Here is a 14774-nt window from a genome sequence, read left to right as displayed (position 1 = left end):
CTAGTAAACTGTTGAATGTTTTTATTTAAAGTCTGATGTTGTTTCTTTAAGATGTTTATTGCATGGAATGTTTTGTATATAGTATCTGACCTACAGTGTGGTTTGTAGAATTCCTGAAAACCCTCTAAGAATGCTTTCTTCTTCTGTGTAAGGAGTATGTAAGCTACAGGTATAAGATGCTGCTTACAGGACAATGAATGAGCTAATGGATATGTGTATTATCTTCTATGGGACTTTTCCTTTCTGTGGATTTCTTTGGGGATAATTGGATGTGATAGGAAAGAAAGTGTATGCAATCTCAATATTTGGTATTAATGGCTATGTAATACAGTGATTAGTCCTGCTTTTGACCTCCTACAGGGAGGGGAAATAGCTTCTGGTTGATCCTACATCACCTGATGAATTTCTCAGTGCTTCCTGTAACCCAGGTGAAATGAACAAATATTCAGTAATCCAATTTACAGCATCCAATGTCAGATGTGGGTCTCTATAAAGCTGCTTGAAGCCTGAGAGTCTTAAGCCAAGTAACTGCAGCTACAAAGTATTTTGGGAGGCAGTTTGTGTGAAAGATGCTGTTCAGAATATCCTTATGGAGGGTAGCCACAACAGTAAAACTAGACTCTCTATCCCCTTATCACCCTGATGCCAGACACAACTATATCTGAGCATCTCACAATCTTTATTGTATTTAGCCATATGACACTCCTGTGAGTTAGGGAAGTATTATTATCCCCATTTTACAGATGAGGAACTGAGGTGCAGAAGACAGTGTTATCCTGACCAAGTCAGTGGCATAGGCAGGAACCAGGAAATGTGTCTCGAGTCCCCAGCTAGCACCCTAACCACTAGACCATTCTTCCTCACTTACAGCTATGCAAGCCCATTGACTTTAGCTGACTTCAGAGTGTTGGACAGATATATCTGAGAGTGGAATTTGACTTGAGATATTTTAAAATGCCAGTTATTTCCACCTACCAACTTTAGTAACTTCTCATATCAAAATAATTCTTCTAATTAAATGCTTAGAGTGCTTAATGCCTTCACATTTAATCATCTGAATAGACATCTGGTATATCTGAACTAAGCTGTCACATTCATTAATGATTGTTTTTGAGAAGCAGAATCAATGTAATAAGATATTGTCATCACTCACTTTTCGTTGCCTTACTATGATGGAGGGATGACAAACTGTCTGATTTTTCCACTTGGTTTTGCTACTGCTGAAGTAAATTCTAAGTGAATGGAATCTCCAGAAACATCCCCTTGATTGGCTTGTTAAACTAAATTAATTAAAGGAACCATAAAACTAAAGCAAATACTGCTGTGCTCTGAGCATAGGTGGAGAGACAGCAGTCACACTACTTAATGTATTCTGTGGAGTTTAAAAATCACTAGGAAAACCCTCCCACAGAAATTAAATAGCACTCATGGGAAAGAACCCTTCTTTCAGCAGGTCTGCTTGGGATTTTCAGAGCCATTAACAGGCGTAATAAACTGCATTACCTTTCCAGTCATTTGTTTTCCCTTTGTTGTGATGCCTACTTACAATATCAAAGCTGTGAGAGGCTCAATGAGATATTGAAAACTGAGTAACAGAGGTTTTATATGACAACCTCAAATCCCTCCCTCTGTCTTTTTAAGAGTTCTTTGCTGGTATCACTAGATGAAAAAGAAATCAAAAGTCCATGGGTGGGACATCAGGACTGACAAGATATGGCCAGATCAAAAAGAAACCTATGTTAATAAATCAAAGAGGCTGAACAAAAGGCAGAACAAAAAACATTTTGAATCATATAACCTAGATGTAACCTGTCTCAACTCAGCATATTTAAGATTCACAAAACTGATTCTCATCCATTTCTTTGCCCTTATTCTGGAACAGGATGGTGTGGAAAACAAAGATGCCTCAATCTTAAAAATAAATAAAACAAAACACACAATTTGGGAGATATTCCTCTGGTGACATCTTAAACTCGTTATTCTTTAACAGCCAATGAATAAAATCAACACCTCTCCTGACGCCAGCAAACTGGCATGAAATATTGGAGGACACTAAACATTTCTTTACATCTGTTAGAAACAAGTTTAACAATGTTAATCTGTGTGCACTGCTGTGGAACTAAAACAATCTAAACAATGGAGATCTGAAAAACTAATGTGTATGTGTGTGCTTTGAAGCTCTTTAGATATATATAGATATATATCTATATATAGTCAACACACACATTTCACTCCATTCCTCCGCTCCTTTCCTCATTTACACAGGATTGGAGGTGCCCATAATTCTTTGCCACTCCTTCCAGGCCATGGCACAGGTTCATAGATCTTGATGTTCTAGTCCCTTTCTCTTCAAACTTCTCTTGACAGCCTTTTCCATTGGATGCTTGGTCTTTCACATCCTTTCTTGCTGTCCTTTTCCTCCAGTGCTTTCGTTCCTGTTCTTTCTCCTCCCATTTATCGGATGTGCTCTCTAGCCTGTCTATCACTAACAGTCCCAAGTTCATCTGACCCCTAATTTCTATGCATACTCTGTCTAGCCTCTGCTTTCCTCCCTTTCTCCTTGGTATATTATCTACTACCTGTATCTTTTCACCCATCTTTTTAAGACCTACTGTTTCCAAACCACAGAGCAGGCATGGATAAGCACATGCAACAACCCACAGTACTCATGCCAACTTTTTCACTGATGCCCATGCACATTGGGTTCTCCAATTCTCCAGATCTCTGATGGCACTAACTGTACTTCCCAAGTACACATTCTTTCTTCCAATTCACTTCTTTTCTGAAACTTCAATCAACAGCTCCTCTTCCACCTTCTCTACTTGCATAACTTTAGTTTTCTTTATGTTTTTAGCTTTGAACCATGGTCTTTAGACACAGATGTCCACTCTGGCCATATTTACCAATTCCTCGTTGGTGTATGCTGTCAGATCTGCATATGTTAGTCTTCTCTGTCTCTATGGACTTGGTACTCCTACTAGTTTAACTCCATAATTAGGATGAAGAAGTGGACTCAGCACACTGCCCTGTCTCAATGCCACCATCACCTCATAGAATTTCAGAGAGTTCTGTGTTTACTACCTTAGCTCTTAACCCTTGATGCAGCTTCTCTATCATCTCCACTTCTTGACATTCCCCTTCCATCCATCTCAGTACTCCAAATGCCAGCTCCTGCAGAACAAAGTCTTATGTTTTCTGAAGATCAGTAAATGCTACATGGCAGTTGCATCATCCACTTATTTTTTTAAACATGTCTCATTGAATACTATAGATGCAATGTTTGCATAGACTCTCTAAGGACAGAATGAACCATCATGATGACTGCAGGCCATATAACCTCACCAACCCACTTCTGTGTAGGCCCATAACCTGTGGTTACATTACTGAAGTCCTCAAATCTTCATTTAAAGACTTCAAGTTACAGAGAATCCAGCATTTACTCTAGTTCAAAATGCAGGCAACCGTGCCTCATGCTGCAGAGGAAGGCAAACCTCCCCACCCCAGAGGGTCTGCCAATCTGACATGGGAGAAAATTCCTTCCTGACCCCAAATATGGTGATCAGCTAGACCCTGAACATGTGAGACCCACCCACCAGACATTACAGATAATTCTTTCCCTGGTAACCAGAGCCCTCCCCATCTAGTGTCCCATCTCCAGCCATTGGAGTTATTTGCTAATAGCAGTCACAGATAGCCATATGCCATTGTAGGCACTCATAATACCATCCCCTCCATCAATTTATTAAGCTCAGTCTTAAAACAAGTATGTTTTTTTTGTTTTTGTTTTTTTGTCCCCACTACTGCCCTTGGAAGACTGTTCCAGAACTTCACTTCTCTGATGGTTAGAAACCTCCATGTAATTTTAAGCTTAAATTAATTAATAAACAGTTTATATCCTTCTCTTCCTTAAAACATGATACTCCTTTCCTATGTTTTCCTCCACCTTACACCTCAACCTTGCCTCCAAAACTCTCTCATGGACTCTGAGAGGCCAATTGTAGCAGGGGAGTGCCCTGATAGGCATTTGGATCATTTGCATCGGCCATGTTTATAGAGCATAGTGATCAGTAGCCTGATTGAAAGTCCATTGAAGACAATGGCAAGGTTCCCATTGACTTTGGATCAGGATCCTGATGCATACAGCAGTCACACTTGTCAAAACAACTGCCTAAGAACTGTTGTATCCATTTATCTACTTATCTGTCTGGTTAAAGAGAAGAAACTTATGAGTAAGACCAGAGAATGCAGCTCAGGATTCATCAAATCCCCTGGTTCATACAATTTGGACACTGACTTTTCCCTCATGCTGCTAAGGAACTTCTTCCCTTAAACGTTTGGTTGGACTAGACAGATTTAATGCATAGTCAGAGTTTTCACTTTAACTTAGAACTGAACTGTGAGTTGTGGTCATGGGAGGTGTCACACTAATTTAGATCACTGCTGCCACCTCAATACTAAATGATAGTATTAAGTGAATTGTGCACTATTCAGAAACATCATGCAGTTACGATTAGAAAGTACATTTTATTACAGAGGTATTCATTTGGGGGGATAATAGAATGACCCTGTTAATAAACTAGCAGTCATACTGCTGGGCCAGCAGGTCATTGAGTTAAGACTCCTAATAGGTCTGAATTCAAGCCCTTATGCTGACTTCCTTCTCAGAGGAAACTTTGAATAATGCATCAGTTGATGTCTTGTCTCCTCTGCGTTGCATAATGAAAAAGAGACATTCGGGTAGGTTGGGGATATGAAATCCATAGACTCAAACCACAATCAGGAACTGTACATATGTGCCATATGAAATCTGCTATATAAATGAGCTATTGTCACTATTCAAATACAAACCCACACCGATCAGTTTCTGTTTGATCCCATCCTGAAAAGGCAAATTAAACTAGTGTACTTTACTACAATGATGTTTTTAACAACTTTGTAGCTAGTCTGATCTCTTCTCTTACAGTTACAAATTGAAGTCTGCCTTTTTAAATGTGTTGACTAGTATGTATTGCCTTCCTGGATAAGGTTGATAATAAATTACTTAATATGGGAAACTCTCATCAAAACCAGTTTTTTTTATGATTTAATCTGTATAATCCTATTGAGTGACAACACAGAAGTGAGACATGGTGATCCAAATGCAAAGCACCTTAGATCTAACTCCTTAAAGATACTATTAAAGTGACTGGTCTTCTGTGAACAGAAGCCTGCACTTGCTAGCTTCAGATCCAGATATACCGGTATAAACCTTCACAACTACTGACATTTTTTGCCTAATCCATTGTATAATTTTTATTGGCATAGTCTGGAATTAAAGGTAAATAGGGTTTTTTTTATCACTAATTATCAGTTAAAAGTACCATCTTTTAAGACAAAGCTCCTTTTTGAACATATTTTTCAAATTAAACATTCATCATTTAACTTTAGCAGTGTAAATTTTTTAACCTGACACTCTTTAAGGCAGGCATGATAAACCCTAATCCTTGAATGTTTAGTAATCTCTTTTATTTTGTAAACTTATTTTAAGAAAGCAACCTAGAAATGTCTTTGATGTAGGTTCGTCCTTTATTTACCAGAGCTTCTGAAAACCTTTTGATAAATTAACCTCATCAATGGAATAGCATTGTACAAGCATTTGTACTTTGATGCATACCATTAGAATAAATGCCATGCACCACTGCTGCTCACTACAATAGTCAGGAGAAAGAACACGGATGGACTTTAAATGTGTGTTCACATACCCTGTAGAGGAAAGCTTTGTCTGCACCGGAGAACTGAAATGGTTCAGTGTATTTCCACTGGACTGCTTATTCAAAGTGCACCACTGTAGGTTTGCTCCACTCTGGTGCTGTTCTAAACAGTTTCAGTTACAGTCCCCTCTGGTTACCTATCCCACCATACCCAGCACATTCTTAGAATTGGTGGATCTTGGAAGATTTCAAAAGACCACTGGTGCACTGTGGGACAATAAGTGGAGGACTACTTTAACTCTTTCAATCCCAACTCTTTTAGGGACATCCACGGTGTGTGGGCTGGCACAATTCAGACTAGGCTGGCAGTTAGCCATGCTGAAAAGAAAGTCTAATCCAAATGACATTAGGCACACTTGCAAACTATTTGGAGCGCTTTTGTGTGCAGACTAAAGATTCTCTCTTGCACCAAAATATGCTCATCATAAATAGTTGGGATTGGTAGGCATCAGGGAACCAGTTACATTCACCTGAATCTTAAACTTCCAATCCCCAGCATCAGTCACAGCATCCTAGAGCCTGCTATAATTTATTAAAGCTGGCAACTGCCCTTAAGTCACCATATACCAGTGATGATAGAGTGAAGCTCTACTCAAGCTCAACCTCTTCCCCTCTGCCCCTACCATACCCCCTAGAGGTGTGGGTAGACCATTGGCATGGGAGCTCATTTGGCTCATTTTAAACTAGCTGAGAATGTCCCATCACTAGATTGTCTACAACTGGCTAGTTAATCTGGCTCCTTTCTGCCAGGTGTAAAGATGCCTAATCACAAATGAAAGTTTGTATTGCAAGCATGTGAGGAAGTTCTTAATGTGATCTATATGTAATATTCTCCACCCAACTACTTATATGGCCCTTTACTATCCAAATCTCTCCAAAAAAATTAACAATGCTAACATGGCTCTGTTTCTCTCCTCCCTCTCTGTTTTGAGGCAGGCTTTAGCAGTTTTGGTGTTTAATATTAATGTGAATGAGGGAACTTCTGTGGAAAAGATTGGATGCAGAGGTGGATTTTGCTGTTAGATCTGGCAGTGAGTTGCATATTCTTGTTCTGGCAGCTGTGATGGTCCTAAGAGGGCCAGATCCCCCACCAATGTAAATCAACATTGCTCCATTGGCTCAAATGGAGCAATGCTGATTTACATCAGCTGCAGATCTGACCCTCTGTCTCCTGGGGTTATGAACCCCTCCCCTATTGCTCATCTGTTTGTTCCAGTGCAACATAGCTGTCATAGGAAGCAGTGGTCATGGAGAGAGATGGTCTCTTGGGTAGCAAGACAAATTCCATAGGAGGCTTTGTAAAACAGGACAGCAACCTTAATCTTAACTCTGTGTTCTCTACTTGTGCAGAGAACATGTATCAGGATAATGTGTTCCTGGTGGCCTGTGTTGCTGAGCGGGTGGGCTACTGCTGTCTCTAGAATAGACAATGCTGGAACATGCAACTGCTTGGGATGGAGAGCAGTACTGTATCCTTGCCACAGGTTGGTGGAGAGAGCATGACATTTTTTTCTGTCTGCCTCACTTTCACTCCTCCCATGTAAAGCTTTTTCAATTGGGCTATATGTCAGAGAAGTGGTTTTCATTCATAGGAAATAAAATTGGAAGACTGGTGTCTGCAAAATGTACCCACCAACTGTACACTACACCCCCACCCCTTGGTGTTTGAGTCTGTATCTATTGGGTTATCCGGGAGAGGGGGCGGGCGGAAGCCCGCCCCATGCAAACGGATCACCCCCCCAGCCTAAGGGGAGGATCCACAGGGCCACGGAAACCCACTAAGTACGGGGGACAACTAATAAAAGAACAGGGACAGGAGTGAGGTCAAAGGGTCATAAGGAGGGAGACTAATGGGGACACCGAGCAGAGAACCCCGGACAGCGCCCACTGCTCCTCAAAGGCGTCAATGGAACCAGCGGACGCCGCCCAGAGGAACTCCGCCCGGAGACGTGAGCGGGTGTTTGAGTCTGTATCTATTGGGTTTCCAGGAAATGGGGTGGGCGAGGCCCGCCCCATGCTAACGGAACCCCCCCAGCCTAAGGGGAGGTGCCACAGAGCCTCAGAAACCCACTAATTGCGGGGGACAACTAATAAAAGAACAGGGACAGGAGTGCGGTCAAAGGGTCATAAGAAGGGAGCCTGACGGGGACACCGAGCAGAGAACCCCGGACAGCGCCCACTGCTCCTCGAAGGCGTCAAGGGAGCCAGCGGACGCCGCCCAGAGGAACTCCGCCCGGAGACGTGAGCGGGTGTTTGAGTCTGTAGCGGGGTGGTTACCTGCTCCTGCCCTGCAGGGCTTGAAACAGCCCAGGAGAGGGCTGTGGCTGGGGCAAGAAGCCTGGTCTGATTGGGGAAAGTAGGCTCAGCTGTGGCCATGCCTCAATCAGGCCCAGCTGGCCCCTATAAGAGGCTGTGACCCAGAAGCCTACTAAGTCTCCCTCTGCTTGTAGAGGGAGAAGGGCCTGGCTGCAGGGACCTAAGCAAGACACCTAGATTGGGAGCAGGGCTGGGGATGGGCCAGAGGAGCTGGGAGCTCTGGCCTGGAAAGCCCCAGGCTGCAGGCCTAACTATAGGCTGAATAGGTGCAGGGTTGCAATGGGGCAGCCCATGGGTAGGCAGAGGCAGCTGGTCTGAACCCCTTTGCCTGTGATGAGTGGCTTATACTGCAGTCTGCCCCAGTGAATGGGGGCTAGATGGAGACTGGGCAGTAGCCAAGACTGAGGCGAAGTGGGGATAGTGGGTGGGGGTTCCCCTGGGAGGAGAGACCCAGGACTGGGGGGTTACTGCCAGGGGGCAGCACCCAGTTAAAGGGGCACTGGGGTCCTGGGGGGGAAATGGGGGCCAGCAGTGGTGGCAAGACACCGGCCTGAAGAGGGCGCTCTGGAGGCTGGATGCTAATTCCAAGGAAAGCAGCAGGAGGCGCCACAGGAGTGAGTCTTGTAACACTACAAGTCAAAGAAGCATAGGTGTAATAAGCTATCAGAACCAAAAAGATTCTGAGGGGAGAAATTCTCCCCAATAACTGAGAACTCCCAGCCCCAAGCAGAATCATGACATGAAAGTAGCAACTTTTTGGCACACTGTTGATATTCATAAATAAGGCATACTAATAATTCAAAGTGATTTTACCAGGCTACCTGCCATTTGTATTTGTTCTTAATTCTAAAACACTGACTGCATTCTATGGTTCAAATGTTTAGGTTTTTGTTGCAGAATGAACTGCATTCCAAAAATGTTTAGAACTAGAAATGGACATAAGCAACAATATAATAAGGCAAAGTCTATTTTGAGAATGTTAACAATGTTGGGAGTTTGTTGGGTCAGAGCCAATGTCAGCATTTGGTATAATGACTCAATTCATTTAAAACCAAGATCGTAAAGTGTTTAACTGCCGGGGGAAAGAATGGAGTTAGTGAACTTTCTACCATTAATTACATATTGGTCCTAACTCTTTATCCACAGACTACTACAGATGGGCCAAAACTGGATCCTCAAGACTTAATCTTATCAGATTTTGTAAGGAAATGGGACAAATTTGGAGTATGACAGCGTAGGACTGAAGATTGGGAGTGAACAGTATATATTAGAGTTAAAAACAGAAGGAAACTATTTTAAAACTCCTGAACCAATTTTATTCAAACTTGTCTTGTTTAATAGGTTTCACTTGAAACTAAAAATCAAGCCAAATTAAAAGATGTAACATAATGTATGCAAGGTTAAATACAATGCAAATGGAAATCTTATATTGAAGATTCTGCTTCTCTTTGTTACTTCACATCATCCTTGTTTTTTCCTTTTCTGGGACTCTGAAGTGTCTTAGATTTTCCTCCCTTCTTACATTTGTGTGGTGCACAAGTAACTCTAGTACAACACGTTTAAGCTTTAATTTTCATTGGAAGGTGGGCATGGATTCTCTTAGAAATTGCTATTGAGATGAATCTTTCTTTGATTTGGTTCTAATATTTCTGTGACAGAGAGCTGGCCAACAGTAGCTGATCCAGCACCCTGATCACTGCAATCTAGTTCACCTGATGGATTAGGATGGGCTGAGGAGAGCTAGAAGGTTAATTAGCCCATAAGGCAGAAGGTAGCAAAGATACAGGAAGGGGATAAAGAGGCTTTAATAGTCAGGGCCTAGAGTGATATCTCCCAGAGGGAAGATCCATTCTATCCTACCTGCACCTTGGCCAAAGAATTGAATTAGTGTAAATACAGGGCTGCATAAGTCTGTAAAGTGGTGGGGAAGGACACTGAAACAAACCACAAGGTGCTTACCAGGTTTCCAAGCTGTTGGTAACTTGAAAAGTGACAGGAGCTGGACCCTGCTCTGTCATAATTTCTTTAATTTTTAATGAAAAGTAACAAAGGTTTAAAATGAATGTAAATATCCAAGAACAAATTTAGCTGATAATTAAATGCAACCTATTGGACAGCCGCATACCACATTAGTTTTATTTCTAGGCCTGCCAATTAACATGGCAGCTATCCAAGAATACAGGGACATATCGCAACACCTGTGGCAATGGAGCTTTGATAGCAGGCTATTAGCAAACAAAAGGTAAACGAAATAGACAAGGTGGGAGAGGTAATCTTTTATTGGACTAACTCAGGGGTCGGCAACCTCTGGCGGGCCGGGCCAGTTTGTTTATCTGCCGCGTCGGCAGGTTCAGCAGACCGCGGCTCCCATTGGCCACGGTTCGCCGTCCCAGGCCAATGGGGGCAGCAGGAAGCGGCGCGGGCTGAGGGATGTGCTGGCCATGGCTTCCCGCCTCCCACATTGGCCTGGGACGGTGAACCGCAGCCAGTGGGAGCCGTGATCGGCCAAACCTGCCAATGCTGCAGGTAAACAAACTGGCCCAGCCCGCCAGGGTGCTTACCCTGGTGAGCCGTGTGCCAGAGGTTGCCGACCCCTGGACTAACTTCTGTGGTAAATGAGGAAATACATCAAAAAAGATGAAATATGAGATGAATATTTAGATCGTTGGTGTCCATTTATTGAATTTGCAGTGTTGCTGTAGCCTTGTTGGTCCCAGGCTATGAGTGAGACCAGGTAGGTGAGGTGATATCTCATATTGGATCAACTTCTGCTCATGGAAAGTACAAGCTTCCAAGTTACACAGAGCTCTTCTTCAGGTTTGGGGAAGAAATCCAGATGTCTGTGAGTTAAATACAAGTTGGGACTAATTGTTAAGCAGAAGTGGTAGCTCATGTGAAAGGCAGTCACTTGGAATGAAGTAGGCCATTGGGAGGTTAGGTTGTTAAGCATCAAAGGTTTTGAAGTGAGCAATTGAGTATAAGGCCCCATAGATGTAGAACCCAGGCCTGAAGAGCTATCAGGCAGCTGACATCTCCAGGCTGTCACCCAGTGGCAGCTTGTAAGCACCTTGTGCTCTACTTTCCATGACTTGCTGTGGACACAGACCATGGGAAGTTCTACCTCAAGGGTTTGACACATAGTCTCATGGCTCCTGATTGGTTCCCTACCCTACATAAACCCAACGGGCCTTCCAAGAAGTGTCCAGACACCAGTGTGGATCTCCTGTAGCTGCCAAGGCTGTTCCTGATCCTTGCTTCTGAATTCCTGGCTCTGGCTTGATTTGAACTTTGCCTCCTGACCTGTGTTCCCCCTAAGCTGCATGGTCGTGTGAGTGCCCAGGAGTTAATCAAGTGCCGCACACTTGATTAGCAGAGACATGCACAGCAGCATGTGTTCAGGTGCACCTTTCCCTCCCCCTGTCCCCCCGCCACTCCTGTGCCCATGTACCTCATCTCAGCAGAGTAGGGGAGGGGGAACAGGGCTCAGGATCAGGAGAGCTCAGCTGCTGTGGTCTGAGCCTTCTGGTGAGTGCCTTAACAAGACAGTGCATGGTCTCTCATAGACTTCCCCAGCAGCCAGCACTCTCACTCACCTCCCAACATATACTTGTGGTGTTGTTACTGCTTAGTACTTCCTGCAATGCGCACATATTCTCTAATTGTATTCTTTCAAAGTGCTGTTAATTTTTTGACTGGTCTATGCATTTCATAATTTTATTTCTCTAATGCTTAAATTTATTTTTTGAGTAGTGAGTTCTAAAATGCATAACCTGACCTAGCTAGAGTAATTATCCCAATGGTAACTTTTTAAAAATATATTGTTTCTAGGTTTTTGGTTTCTACTTGTGGAGACATCTGCACATGACCTCCATATGGTGCACATATCAAAATTCATTTCTCACATGGATGGAAAAAATTAGAGGGAACATTGCTCCTGACTCCAACTCTGACCCTTGGTATCAGCCCTTGAAAACTGACTAAACTCCCCAGCTACTCCCAGACTCAAGTTTTCCCTTGCTCTGACCCTTGGCCCTAACTGCCATTGTTGGGCTCCTGACATTCAGAGTAGCAGACAGCGTGGTGTGTTACAAATTACTGATTCTCAAAGAGGAATCATTCACTGTACTAAAATTAAACTATGAACAACTTATTTGAATATTACATAATGTAGTGTATACATTGCTGATGTGGAACACCAGACTGCATAGCATTGCAGCTGAATGGACGAGGCTAGGAAGACCCATGAAATGCCCCAGAACAAAGACTAGCCAGAGGAGATTAGAACCTGTAATACAAAGAAAGAACATAAAACATGAATGCCGGCTACATGTTTTACATGTTAAAGTTCAGTGCTAGCCTAAAAAATGACTCTGTAAGAATGACAGATTCCATATTCATTGCCGCCCACCAGATTGGGTACCTTTCTCAAGTTAAAGTAAGTAGTGGGTTGTGTTTTTTTTTTTTTCTCCTTGGCCTCTGAATCTGACATCATCCCCACTGACAATGTACAAGCCAAATCGTGTAAGCAGATACACCTGTGCTGCACCATTAGGTTCTCAAACCTGTTTAAGGCTGAGTGGGTTCTGTAAGGAAGGACAGAACCACACTTTAAAGTAATATGACATTGCTGATAGTTGCCACATAAGAGTTACATTAATGTATGGTTTAGATGCTGTTGATAAGAAAAATTCCAGCCACCACATCTTACTATTTAGATCAGTGATCCCCAAACTTTTTACCTCACCCCCGGTTAACTGTCTCCCTGCCCTCCCGGGGTGGGGAATGGGGCCGCAGCTCTGGGAGAGGAACACAGACAAGAGTAAGGGTGCTGGGGCTGGCAGCTGGGACCCCGGTTGTGGTGCTGGCAACCGGGGCCAGGAGCAGAGCAGGGTGGCACTCTTTCCCTGCCCCTTGTGGGGATTGGCCCAGGCCCCATCCATCCCCCCCCCAACATTTCTCAGTGCCCTCCTAGGGGGATGTGCCCCACAGATTGGAGACCTCTGATTTAGATGTATTTCAGTATCCAAAGAGGGACAAAATAACTGCAACTAAAGTATTATGAAGTGTACCTCAGAGCAGAATTTGGTCCTGAGCATTTCAATGCTGGTGCTGTCACATGGATTGCTATTTGAAGTAACAGCTTGAGTTGTAAATTTGCTGGTCTGAGGAGGCCACAAGACAAATGAGGAGGGACAGCACTCTGCATACGGAGCCTCTTGTGAAAGCAAGCTGGAGAAGGAGAAAGTCTGTGCTCACTTTAACAACAGAAATCATTTGTGCACCTTACATTGAATTTGAGGCATAATGTAAGGGTATCATCACTATATGCAACGTTGCCATTCCTTGTTGTTAATTCATATTGCCTCTCAATTCAGAAAGATAAGTGTTGGGCTGCTCTGTATTTTGTTGCTTTGTAATGTGGTATAAAACAACTTTGGAGCATCTCCCTGAGTGCATGCCACCAAAACTAGGCCAGAAATCCTTTCTGCTGCAGCTGCTAACATTAAATCATGGACCTGTTCTAGGAGCCCTATGTCTTTATGCCAAATTGTGTGAGGCTCTGCAAGAATATATTCACATGGCAACAAGGAAACCCCTTGGAATATATAACCTATGCATCTCTTTCACTTTTGGAAAGAAAATTAATTGCAGGTTTTTATGGAGTCATAAGAAGGAAAACATACGGCCTAAGAATCGACTGCTAAATATTTCAGTGATGGTGTTGGCAGAGCCAGGGCCGGCTCTAGACCCCAGCGCGGCAAGCATGCGCGTGGGGCGGCCCTTTCCCGGGGGGGGCAGCAGGCTGGGCCGGCGGACCTGCCGCAGTCATGCCTGCGGGAGGTCCACCGGAGCCCCAGGACGACCGGACCTGCCGCAGGCATGACTGCGGAGGGGGCGCTCGTCCCGCGGTTCCAGTGGACCTCCCGCAGGCATGACTGCGGAGGGTCCGCTGGTCGCGCGGCTCGGCTGGACCTCCCGCAGGCATGACCGCAGGTGTGGGAGGTCCAGCCGAGCCGCGCGACCAGCGGACCCTCCGCAGTCATGCCCGCGGGAGGTCCGCTGCTCCCGCGGCTCTGGGGCGCCTCCCGGGCATGACTGCTTGGGGCGGCCAAAAACGTAGAGCCGCCCCTGGGCAGAGCTGGTTGGAAAACTTCAACTGGAATATAATTTTAAAGAATCAGGGCTAGCAAGAAATCATAAAAATCTTCACAAAAATATTTTCCATTGCCTGACCAAGGTTTCTACAGAGAGTAGGAAACTTTCTCAAAACCATTTTAAAAAAAGGGGAGGGGGGAAAATCACTATGAATGTTCTATTTGTTTTCAGAACAGCTAGTTTTAGGCAACTCCTTTGGTGCTTACATATTTACTGTTTATAACACTCCATATAGTCAAAGTGTGCTTGTCAGCTAATGTATTCTCCAGTAACTGAAATATGAACAGTAGGAATGGGCAAAACTACTGAAGTGAAACAAGAAACAGCTAAAAGCCTGCATCCAAATTATACCTCCATTAATCCTAATCTCTTTCTTGGGTTCAAAAGCATTTGCTAAAATTTCTATAATGTTTTCACACTACTTCACTTCCTGTAATGTAATCAGTACACCATTCAGTTTATAGTAGCAGTTCAGTATCCTACAATATATCTGCCTATTCAAACTTAAAGCACTTTTAAAGTCACTTTAAAACCAAGGATGGCAGACATTTA

Source organism: Mauremys mutica, chromosome 4, assembly GCF_020497125.1.
Source record: "Mauremys mutica isolate MM-2020 ecotype Southern chromosome 4, ASM2049712v1, whole genome shotgun sequence".
In the NCBI taxonomy this organism is placed as follows: domain Eukaryota; kingdom Metazoa; phylum Chordata; order Testudines; family Geoemydidae; genus Mauremys; species Mauremys mutica.
This window is presented reverse-complemented; position numbering follows the sequence as displayed.